Below are 12870 nucleotides of genomic sequence, written 5' to 3'. Positions count from 1 at the left end.
GGTATTCGCTTTACATTCTGCTGAGCCTGGATTTCTGACTTTGCAGGACAACACACCGTCTTCTGTCTCTGAACACTCTGAGCTGCCTGTCAGAGACACACTCATGTACCGCTGACTGTGCAACTCCTGGGTCAGTGCAGCATCTGTTTTCATCTAGGACTGTCAGTAGAAAATCACATGTTAATAGCATTTCATTTTATTTCAGAACAATGCACGAGCCATGTTTCCTCACTGACTGTATTTTTATTATCAAATTTAAATTCTCTACTTTGCTCAAGATCTGTCTTCACAACAGTTTGTAAATAATATCCTTAAAAATCTGTTCTTTTTTAATTTAGGTCTCACTAGACTGACAGAACCTAACACAAAACACACTTACAAATGATCAACCTATTGCTAATTTATTTGTCATCGAGCTCAGATGCACTTGTAGAGGCTCCTCTCTCCTGCATCGGCTCACCCACACTGGTTAAGACTTAACAGCGACAACTCGGCTGCAGGTTTAACGTGCACACTGAGGTTCACAGTAAGGGGTGGGACAAAAGAAAGGTTCACAGCACAAGCAGCAGGGCGTTGTATAACATTGCGGCGGCATTGCTCCGTGTGGAGGAGAGATGGGGGTGGTTTTGGTTGGTTGGTGGGTTGGTGGGTGTAGGAGACACACACTGAAACATCAGCATCTCAGGGCGTGGTCATCTGTGCAGGTTCATTGTAATGCTGCTAATTAGGGAGTGAGGATACATGCCTCCCTTAGGTGTCATGTCATCCTCTGAATGACAATGCCCATGTTTAGTATAACACTAAGATCAGCAACATAGCTTACTGTACGTTGTTGACATTGCTCTTGTTGTATTCACCCTCTCCTGCATATACAGATAATGTGCCAGGCTAAAGGTTATTGATTTTAGATCTATAAATGCTCCCCTCATGTGGTGATTGACAAAGAGCCTGCTGTGCTGCACCGAGTGATCGCAATATTCAGCACCTGCACCACCGTAAAGGCACTACAGTGACGTGTGCATTTGTGTAGAATCACTCCTTTGTAGTGCAGAAGTGCTTTTATTTTGAAATGACAGAATATTGAAAGATGATAAAGACTGAGAGAGCACTCCCATCTAGTAGCTTTAATGCTTTATGGCGGCGCAGCAGTGCTGACATTGATTCGAAATAAAACTGAGTGATTACATGCAGCATTCAGCTGGTACTGGAGGACTGATATGAACTGTGCAAGTGAAAAGAAGCAACGGAAATTAAATCAAATGCTACACTAAAGTAACAATTTGAACCACTGGCACTGAATACTTTTACTCAAATACTTTTTTTTTTTACTTCACTACATTTATTTAATGGATGTAGCTACTAGTCACATTTGCACAGTAGCTCATACAGTACAATGCACCCAGTGCCACATGGATCATGTAACAATGTAATACTGCTTTCACAATGAAGCACCATCATTTTACACTTTTTTTACATCATTCTTCACAGTAAATATAGTAATACATTTTCCTGCTTTGTTTTCATTTTCCTAAAATTTCTACTTGTAGAGGAGCATCTCTTTTCATATTGCTACTTTCACTTTTGTACATTAGATTTCTTCCACTTGCATTTAGCCAATCTAGATGTCTCAAGTAATTCAAAATGAAGATGCTGAAGTGAAATAAGATGTAATTACATACAGTCTGTTCCCAAAACCATCTTATTCACACTAAAACTCAGTACTCAGAATTTCCACTTCGGTTTGCTACCTGGGAGCAATTTCATGCAGCCTTTAATTTCCTCTAGTAGACTGTTGCCTTCACCTTCACAAAACCCACCTCTCTAACCTTTTTTCGACTTCCAAAATTCCCTGTTTTGTGCATGTGTGTTGTCTCGTATTCAGTTTGTGCGAAGCTGCTCGCACGCTCTTGGCAATAGTGATGACACGGGTGAGTGAGGTGGGGGAGACGTTGTCCAGTCGAATCCTCCTTTCACACCTCGGTGATGACTTTGCTCAGTTCCTCTGTGTATGTCAGAAAGCTCGAGGACTCTCCCACCAACCCCCATCTCTCCCTCTCTCTCTCTCTCTCTCCCTTTCTCTCTGTCAGGAGGCAGCAGGGTGTGGCCTCACCCAACAGAGACAGCTATGAAGTAGCACATACAGACCCTCAAAGAAAGAAGACTGTTTCGTGCACACTTAAATCTTGAAATTTATTCTGCTGTAGAGCCATAATACACTTTTTTAAGCGCAATATATATTTTTAAATAGTATACTATCCAAGCCACTGTTCTTGCTTTTGTTATTGTCATGTCAGTTTGTATAAGAGCTTACTTTCACATAGTACTAACCAGTATACTGCTGATACCACTGACATGCATCACTGATTTAAATTAAAAGGCTATATTGCTTTGTCTTTACATGCTTAACGTGTATCAGAACAAGATGTGCCGTTATAGATGTCCCCTCAGGCTGTTATGCGTATGTGCCAGTAAAAATGTCCTCTGATGAGACTAGAGGGAAGGTTTATAGCAGATGTGCTAGTTGGTATTAATGGCACCACCCCGAGAATGAAAAAATAAGCAGGTTCCTTAATACTGAGAAGATAAAATTTTCCGCAGTTGGATGTATATTAGTTTGATATCACTTTTCCCTTCGCTTCAGACACACGCTGGAAATCCTTAAAAAAAAAAGATAAATGGCATGAGCTATTAAAAGAAGCTTTGCCTTGCAGGAAAGTGTGTAGATGCATGTTTGTGTGTGAGGCAGCAGAGAGTGATGTAGTCCTGGGAGTGCAGACAGGGGCGTGGCAGTCACATTCAGTGCTTGTATGTCTGATTTCAGTGCATGCACGTGTAGGGTGCGACAAATGGTGCCGTTGAGCTGAATCTGCTGATTACATGAAATAAATTCGCCACCTCCATGAGATGCTGGAGATGACACCATTTCAGGACACTAGCATAAATTATCCAGATGCCCCCCCCCCCAGTCCTGCATTGTTTTCCAGACAAGGAGCACCCAGCGAGATCTGTGCGGCTCACCTGTGCATTTAAAGGAAACATTTAAACTTTCAGAAAACGTTGCCTGTCTATCTTTGAGCGGTAAACGGTCAGGAAATGCAACAAAACCCCCTGCTGAGTTGCATGAGTAAATAATTCATGAGGTGTGACTCTCAGAAGAGGTAGAAAAATGCCCTCGGAGAAGCAAGGAGAGAGGGAGCGAGGGAGGAAAAGATGAAGGGAGCAGAAGGAGTGTGGAGGGGGAAGGCAGCATGGTTGGGGGTGATATGGGGAGTGGGTCAGGGAACAGGGGAGGGGTGGGGCAGTGCACTGGGAGCAGTAACAAGACAGAAAGGATGGTACCTTAAACTCAGAGGATGTATAGCTGATAGAGAGGCAATGAAAGAGGCGCGAATGAGATTGTGAACGTGGGAGGTGACGTACGTCGGTGACAGGCAGGTGTAAAGGAAGGTGGGAAACATGTGAGAGAGGCAGCAAATGAGGAGAGCTGACAGTAAAGCAGTGATGTAAGAGGTGAGCTGTAAGGGAAAGGAGGGATGAGGGTTTAGTTTCCAGTAGCCATTAGCAACAAAGGCGATTTGCATGTTCATCCAGTTTAATCGCACTGAGGTGAAGCAATAAACCAGAGCTGCAGTGTTTTTGATGGACCTCATAAAAGGCTGCTTCTTCAGTACAGTTCTGTTTCATTGCTGCACACTCAAACACACTTTTCACCTCACAGAATTAGCTTTAATTTGCACCAGTGCAACAAGCAAATAGGGGTTAAACTTTTATCCCGCCTGAAAAATCTCTTTTTATTTTTATAGAAATATGCATATTAGATTATGCTGCAACCAAATGCCCTGAACTCCATCTTTATGTTACTGTAACTTACTCAAGGCTTCGATGTCTTATTCAATGTCTTATTCCTTCTTTGCTTCTATCCTGTTGTTCCTTGTCGTGCGGAGGCTGATTGTCTTTGGCCTAAGTGAGGTGTGTGCTTGATGGTGCACTTGTGTGTGTGCGTGCATGAATGCACCTTAGAGGCTTTTGCCCATCCAAGCAGAATAATGGGTGTGAAGGCAGAGCTGTAGCAGTAGAGATCTCCATTTTGGGGGATGAAATGTGGGGAGTCTGCATTATTCAATACTGACCTAACTGGAGAGCTGGATCCTGCACGCAGTAGTTGGCCTTATGGATAGGCAACCTTGTTCACAACCCCCAGAACAGTTGGTAAAATTCTGGGGTGGGTAAATGAAAGTGCCCTTGAGCAACGCATCAAATCCCTGTCAGCTCAAAGGCAGCTGTTGCAGTAACCATCAATACAATTACACTGCAAAAAGCATCTGTCCTAACAAGTCTTTTACTCTATTATATTAAGCCATCACACTTTCAGAGATTAAAAATATCATTTCAGGGGTTTAACAAAGTTACACAAGAACTTTCCAATGTAGAACCAGAAGCAGTAACTTCCTACACCTGGACTTCTAGCTCCACTAATTCTTATGTGACTATCACTGCTCACCACATCACTCCCAGCTGTCCCGGAGTGGCTAAACACACGGAAATCTGCTCAAAAGTGTTTTGTTTTCATCTTCTTTTATAGATTCTTTGTCTCTGATTTGTGTCACCTGTAAACATTGAGTATTATCTTACCTGTTTTTGCCAAGTTTATGAATGAGTGAATGGGTTAGAGTCTTAATATTTTTTCATACTTCATACAGCAAGTCTGCGTCTATTTGAAAAACCGACATGATGACATGTTATTCTGACATTTCTTTCCCCACACAAACAGATTCAGATCTCATTAAATCGGATCAAATTGCACCAAATCGAATCGACTCGAACCAAATCGAAGCCCATGTATCTAGAGTTGTATCGGATCGGCACAAAAGGGAGAGATGGAAATTTGTTCAAAACCTGCATTGTTGTCTCACGTCTCCTGTTTCTTGTTTCTTTAATATGTAGCTAGAGAATATGGATATTTTTTGCAGTGTACTAGGATGGGTGGGTGTGATGCAAGTGTTAAGCAGAGATTACATTGCTGTACTGTATAAAATCAGTGGATAAGCAGTTTGCCACATGGCCACAGCTTCTCGTCCGGAAAGGACAAGCTCTACATGTGTGCATCTGTTACTAAACATGCGGAGTGGTGTTCATGATGTTAATAATATTATTTTGAAGCAGGCATTTTACATTAATAAGTTGTTTTCACTTTCTTCTCGGCCTCTCCTCTCTCTCACCCTTTCTCTGCTTGCTGTTTTTCTGTGTTCCCTCCCACGCATTTTCTGTCAGTGGAGATCTAACCAGGCACTTAAGCAGCCCCCCGACTGCCAGTTCTTCACAACCCAATGTTGTGCTCCACTGTTTCTTTATCACTATGAATAATGCAGGCCCCATCTAAAACTAATAAGGCAGCACGGCACAGTGAGGCGGCATAAAAAACTCAAACCAGGAATCAGTTCTATTGAAGCATTTTAAGTCAACTTGTTATTTCATGCACCCAAAGCTGTATGTATCACCGTATCACATATCACATCATAATTATTGTTGTTGTTATAATTCATTGCAACCACATGGTGCTTTTACAGAATGAGGATTTATGTATGAGACAATTCAACGCATGAATGTCCTTTGTTCCCTGAATACAAACCTCTTCAGACAGCTTGCCTACCAAATTAGCTGTCCCTGCGGTCCAGTGAGCGTGTCTTAAGATTATCACACACACACACACACACACACACTCACACACACACTGATTGACAGCTGCTGTGAGGGTAAGATAAAGAGGTGGCCTCCAATTTGCTAAAGGTCAGAGCATCTGCACTTAAAGACTGAATCAGTAATTGCAATTTTGTAACTAATGGCAACATAAACATTTTAGAGACAAATCATTTACATCATTTTGTGATTTGTATAGCATTTGCAATCGATATGGACTATTGTCTGCTGGTTCTGCTGCACAGTCAGTCAGTTTCCTATATTTGTATGAATATATAATAGAATAATCCAAAAAGATCTGAAGAGGATGAAGTGGTTGTATTAACTTTGTATGTTTTTTTTTTTGAGGAAGATGTAAGGTATTCCCTAATAAATTAGATAATTAATCATAGGATTTTTACACCTCTCCCAACTAGCGTGTGTCACATTGGCAGGAAATCTTCTCCCAGGACATTCAGGACAATAGACTGGCTGATAAAAGGACTCCATTCTTGCACACAGTGAGCTTTGGTGAATTCCTGAATCCTGTCAATGAGACCAGAACAATATCCTGATCCTCTCTGTAAGCCAAAGTGTTCAGGAGCACCTTTTCGTTGTAGGTTATCAGTTAATTTGTTGGAAAGGATGCATTGATTTTTTATTCACTTGCCTGCCATCTTGGAGGTGAGGGATACTTGCTGCTGCAAAGCCAAAATGTAATCAATTTATTTTCTCTCAGCATGAATAAAAAATATAGATAAATACACCAGAAATTGTTCATGGTAAAGCAGTGATCTTTGTTCTCTCTGAGGTGTGTGTGTGTGTGTTAAAATAGAGGATGGAGGTGGACCAGGTTTCCCTTTGTTACCACTATTTGAGGAGGAGGGGAGGGTGGACAGGATGATGGGAATGTCCTTGGGGACAGACTGACCTGTGCAAGCGCACTGACAGAAGGACATTTGGTGGCGCATACACAGTCAGAAAAGACAGAAACACACAGATTTCACACACACACAAAAAAAACATGCATGTTTGCATTCACTCAGAAACTTCTGATCTTCCTTTGCTGCTTTAAATATGCCTGAAGAAATATCACATTTTGGCACATGTAATGAAGTTATTAGAAAGCGCTGCAGTTCAAAAGGAAGTAAATTCACAAGGGAAATAAAATATTAACAGAACTTTTCAGCAATATCTAAAATTGCCCTCATAGTATAAAGCAGAGGACCTAGTTAGATGCTTACTTTATATCGATCGCTAATATGATCTGAATCTACTCCGTTTAATATCCACTTAAATTGTACAAAGAGAGAACTCGGATTTAGAAAGCAAATTATTCAGTGTGAAAATTTCCAAAGACATTTCCATCTCTCTGAACAATAACGGGATGTCCTCACCCTCAGAGAGCCTGTAATTATGCTATTTGATACTTTTAAAAAAAAAAAAAAAAAGACACAAGTGGTTAACACTGATCAGTTAGATAATAGTCTCATCCATCCATCGGAGTCCAGATCCTGACCTCACAGCTGACACCTCAGCAGACTCTCACCGCTCTCAACGTGAATCTACCAGATTGCCAGAAAAGCAAAAAACTAACAGAGAAACTAAGAGATGGATTTACTCAGACGAGTGATATACGACCTCTCGGTCTGCTCCAAAGCTGACCGTACAAGCCTCCAAAGTGCCTTTTAATTAATAGCTGATCCTGCTCCATCGACCTGCTCTCTAATTATGGGGCGTTAGCTCACTATAGATCAGCAATACCTTGTGGTGCAGACATCCACCAAACAATTTGCGCACACAAACACATGCATGCCTCCACGCCACTCGGCCAGATGCTTTACTGTAGCCACTTCACTGTGGGAGGTAAATATTTTAACACAGAGATTGCCTGAATGAGTCTCCAGTCCCACAGGCTCAGAATGAGATGACATTTTTAATTACGGTCACGCCAAGATAATGGAATGCTTTTGGTGTTTTCTGTCCGATCAATAGCTGTTTATGTGTGTATACAAGCCTCTGGGCAGACTGCCAGCAGGTAGGGAATGACTCCAGTCAGCACTTTGGAAAATGGGGGAGGAGGGGAGGAGAAGAGGGAGGGAGGGGCAAATACATACAGTATATATGCTGTAGGCCTGTAGGCACGTGTGTATTTGCTGCGTTGATATAGTGCAGCAAAGAGGGCGGAGCGAAGGGCACATCAGGGCTTTAAAAAGCTGTCTCTGATGGATCTGAGAACTGCAGCACCGCAGTCAGAGCGCGAGAAGGACAAGAGATGAAGTGAGGCAGATAGATAGACAGATGGAGGAAGAATGATGTAGAAATGCCGAGCATAATGGATGGCCAGAATAAATTCTGAATAATGATTGGAGAGTGTTCGCGAGTGTGTGCACAGAGTTGAGTGAATTCATCTTCATTTGTTCATCTGGAGCCGCCAGTTGCTCTTCTGTTGGGCTCTCTGCGTGGCCCAGCTGTGGACGAAGGCGTCTGTGCGTCTTCAGTGATGGATGTTCACACCTTCCATCGCACATAATGCAGATTGTGTGTCCAGCTTGTGACACTGCACATGAGTTAAGTGAAATAAATGGGACGTGCACATCGTAAAAAAAACAAAACAAACTTTGCTACCATTTGTCATCTACGTCAAGCTCAGTCTTCTTTTCACATCTGTAACATCACATCTGTGCAGCACTGACAAAACAAATGAAGTCAATGAGTTAACAACATCTGTCCAGAGGTTTCCCTCACTCAGTAAAGCAATGCTTTTGATCAATGATGACTTTTTATTGATTAAAGCAGGCGTTAGTGTGATATGCTCCCATAACTGTCTCTGCTTTTATTTAGAGAACAATTGCTCTGTTAGCTCTAGTCGGCCATTTCTTCTCCATGGAATGACAATCTTAGGCAATCATGATGCCATAAAGTCATTCTTTGCTGCCTTAAGATCTTGAATGATGTCTTGTAATCACCCAGCGCTCACCCGTGACTAGCAGGTTAGACTGAATGACTCACTTCCAGGGAAACACTCCTCGGCAGTCCATCACTAATCTTCATGCCATTTATGAAAGCTTCAAGGTTGAAATAGATATTGCCACTGAAATGGGCACAGGGGAGTAAGGCGGTGACACTGCTGTTGGATACTTCAGCTCCACCCACACCACACATCATGTACAAAGACATAATCACCTTCAGTGGGTGAAGGCTGAGGGATGCATACAGCTGTAATGAGGCTATAAAACCTGGTAGCCACTTCATAGCCAAGTCAACTAAAGATGATTCAACAGACAAAAAAATGACTCTCCAGTAAGAAACAATTTATTAAGCATTTATAACTCACAATGAACAGCTTTAGTAATGGTTAATAAATCATTCATTTATGCATTGGAAATCAGAACAAGGCAAGGTCATTTATAAAAGTTCATGGGTTTCTCATTGTAATAGCCTACTACATAAAGTCTACATTTGTAAATGTTGATAAGTTAGAGGAAAAGGATGGCATTATGGGAAATATGATTATTATTTGCAAAACACTGATGTTCTCGTGTCTGTACAGTGAATATGAAGCTTCCACCCGCACACTGGAAACAGAGATGCAGCTAGCCTGGCTCTGTTCACAGGCTAACAAAATCAGTCCTTGAGTCACAATACAACCTGTTTTTACACCTCCTTTGTTGAACGAATTCAACAAAGGAGCCCTAGCTTGTTAATCAGTGAATGAGGGGTATATATCTATCTATATCAGAACCCTCCAAGTATGTCCATGCCATTGAAACAATATCATCCCACACCAGAGGTTATGATGTTTTTAATCACAGGGCAGCGTCTCATGACTCCTCATACATTTTAAAGAATATCTACAAACATCAATGTAAAACTGTCAAACCTTTTAAGGATCTAAGTGAATATATGAAATAATTAGCCAAATAAATTCTTTAACGGGAGTTTAAGCAGTTGATCAGTTGATTGTGTGTCACTTGTATTTCCTTTGAGACACCCATATTCATGTTGACTCGCTCTTGTCTTTGGGTCCTTTGGTCATATGAGATGATTTGTTTTCTTGAACCTAGCCAGTGTGCACAGCACCATGTGCACATTGTGTATCGCTTTTCAACTTCTTCTGAAGCAGTTTTCCATTTGTCATTTTCTTTATGAAAAGGACATTCGTGTTCATACATGAATGACCTTCGTGCCTCTAACAGCTGTGATTGTGCTTTGCATCTTGATGGGCCACCCCGCACGCTGGGAGACGTTGTAATTTCTGACAGACTCAGACTTGATGCAGGATTTCTCCATTACTTATAATAATAGACTCACAACTCATCTTCAGAATACAAGTTCTTTTAAACATATTAGGAAGAATTTAACCACAGAAGCCTCCAAGTTGAACATCTATGCCATGATTCTTTCACACATGAACCACTGTCTCACCAGCTGGTCACAGGCAGATAGGACCACATTACAGTCAGTAGAAACACTCAATAAGAAGGCATTTCATCATTGCAAGATTTTAGCTAAAGACACTTTCTGAACCTTGGATGATCAAATTTGCAGATATTTTACTTGTGTATAAAATGTTCTATGATCTAGCTCCCCCGCTGCTTAATGAATTCATTAAACTAAATCAAAATTCATCTACCAGAGCTACAACCAGAGGGGATTATAAAATACCACCTAGGAATATTACCTACAGGCGATAGGAGAAGGCTGAGTCCTTCTCCTATCGAGCAGCACATTCCTGCAACACTAACCCACCACAACTAAGGAACATCTCATCCCTCAAATTTTTCTCCAAATCTTTAAAACAGTGGCTACTGGATGATCAAACATGCTATCGTAACCTTGGTTAGTGGTCATAACGCTGTTTGCTCTTGTTGAGTGCTTAATTTTGATACTTTTGAACATACCATCAACCTGTCAGGGACTGCAGATGAAAATGAGCCTGTATGGCTAAATCTGGCACATTAGCATGGTGACAACTAATTAGCAGTGTCCCCTCTTAACCCTTACATACTGTTCATATTTTATGCCTTCACAGCATGGTCCAAGAATTCCCTCATAGTAAGTGTCTATCCCAAAGTTTAAACTACAGATCTATTTAGAATGTCTAAATAGCCTATGCACACCAAGTCTTCCTGCCATGTCACTGAAATGGCAGCTCAGGTACCTTTATGATGTTATGAAACGGGTCAAATTTGACCTGAACAGTATGTAAGGGTTCATCAAACAACCAATCTAACAATTAGCTGTTGCTGCATTTCAGCAAATGAGGAATGAGTAAGAGATGTCTCGAGGGTGAAAAGGAGACTTGAAAGTGTGAAAAGACATAAACAGACTATCCCACATGTCTGTGTACGCTAAGTGCTTTAATCGATCACTGGCAGCAGGTGATCAGTGCTGAGTGGTGATCACTCCAAAGTTGGCTTGCAGCAGCAGAAAATACAACAACCCACCTTAATGTCTCATTAGGTGCATGTGTCACTATTGTTCCTGGACCTCATGGAAGAAGGATGGGTGAGGCGCAGAGGGGCCAGGGGAGTGTGGACAGCACCTCCTGCCCCCTCCGAGCTGCTCCAACCTCCCTGTCCCAGCTGCCCTGTGCACGTCTGGATGTTTGAAGACTATATACCATGTGGACCATGGGAGATTTGTCAATAAGCCGGTCTCTGGAGGCTGATAATCTTTATTCCTCCAGCCCGACAGCCTGCAGCTCTTTGTGTGGGGAAGGGAGTGTCCCTCTGTGTCCTTTCCCAGTTTTTACATCCTCCGCTGCACATTGGCAGGTATCTACTGAGGCAATTTAATGTAGGAATCATCCCATAATCTTTCAATGTGAAACTGGACGAGGGGACAACTTCAAAGAGGACATTTTTTAGTAATGCAGAAGGTATCAATGTTCTCTGATAAGTAAAGGGGATAAAAAACATGCCTACTGATAATCAGCAGGATTCTGAGAAGCAGAAACCCCATTAATCCAGTCAAGGCTACTGTAAGCATTTCATTTTTGTTGATAAGGAATCCATTATGTTTGAACTGGCAGTTCTGTGAGAAAATGGCAAAACAAAATAAGCACAATGTAATAAGCTTTTCAAGGTTAGTCACTAATCCTCTAATAAAGATAAAATGTCAAAACCACAAATGAGAACTTTGGAGAAAGTACTATCTTAAGCTGGGAACAACTGAAAATCTTTCTTTAAAACTTAACTATTCAATATTTCTCTATTAATACAGGGTCAAATGATAATATATGATGTAAAAGAGGTCCCTCTTATGAAGTTAGAGTTTGATGATAAGACAGACATCATGCTTATATCTGTGTGTTAAATAGAAAGCTCCAGCCAGCAGGCTAGCTTAGCTTAGCACAAAGACGGGGAAACAGACATCAATATTTGTACACTTCTGTTTTGTGTGGATTTAACAAACAAGATGTAACCAGTGAGCTTTAGAGGTCCTCGTAGTCTCTAAGTGCTGAGCTAACAGGCGTAGCTTCATATTTAGTGTGCAGACATGAGGGTGGTATTAATCACTTCCTCTAACATTTGGTGTGTTGGCCAAAGGTTAATATATTCCTCAAAGATAAATTCACTTAAGCTAACCAGCTGCTGACCAGCTGCTGACCATTCGTACTGTGATGACTGACTTTACAAACTACACTCGTCTTTTTTCACATTTATTTAGTTAAACAGCTCATATGGGATCATTTCCAGATTCAATCCCAAACATGTGACACAATTATAACAAATGAAGTGAAATCCTGATCCCCATTAAATAGATGCTTTAAGAATTCTAAGATAATATCGACTGACTGTCCAAGGTGACCTTTTGTATTTTGCTGAGATCAGTGCAGACTCCTCATCATCCTTAAACTCAGGCATCATGGTCAAATGGAGTTTTCAACTAGCCTCCATATTTTGTAGTTTTTCAGAAAAGCTGGCTTAACCACTTATGTAGGCGTACAGTGCTGGTAACTGTTTATTGAGAAATTGATTGTTACTTTGTTATTAATCTTCAGGAGTTGCCAATCACGCCAACATGATTAGATCACATTCATTATCACAAAATTATTCAAAAACCCTAACCCTAGCCCTAAGACTCCTCAGGGTTCATAAAATGTTCTCTGGTGTAATTTTAAAGGTGCATTGCCTAAATTAACACCCTCAGGACCTGGAGATTAATGATGAATTAGTCTGTCTGACC

Source organism: Pempheris klunzingeri, chromosome 3 (assembly GCF_042242105.1).
Source record: "Pempheris klunzingeri isolate RE-2024b chromosome 3, fPemKlu1.hap1, whole genome shotgun sequence".
Classification (NCBI taxonomy): Eukaryota; Metazoa; Chordata; class Actinopteri; order Acropomatiformes; family Pempheridae; genus Pempheris; species Pempheris klunzingeri.
Note: the sequence above shows the minus strand (reverse complement) of the source record.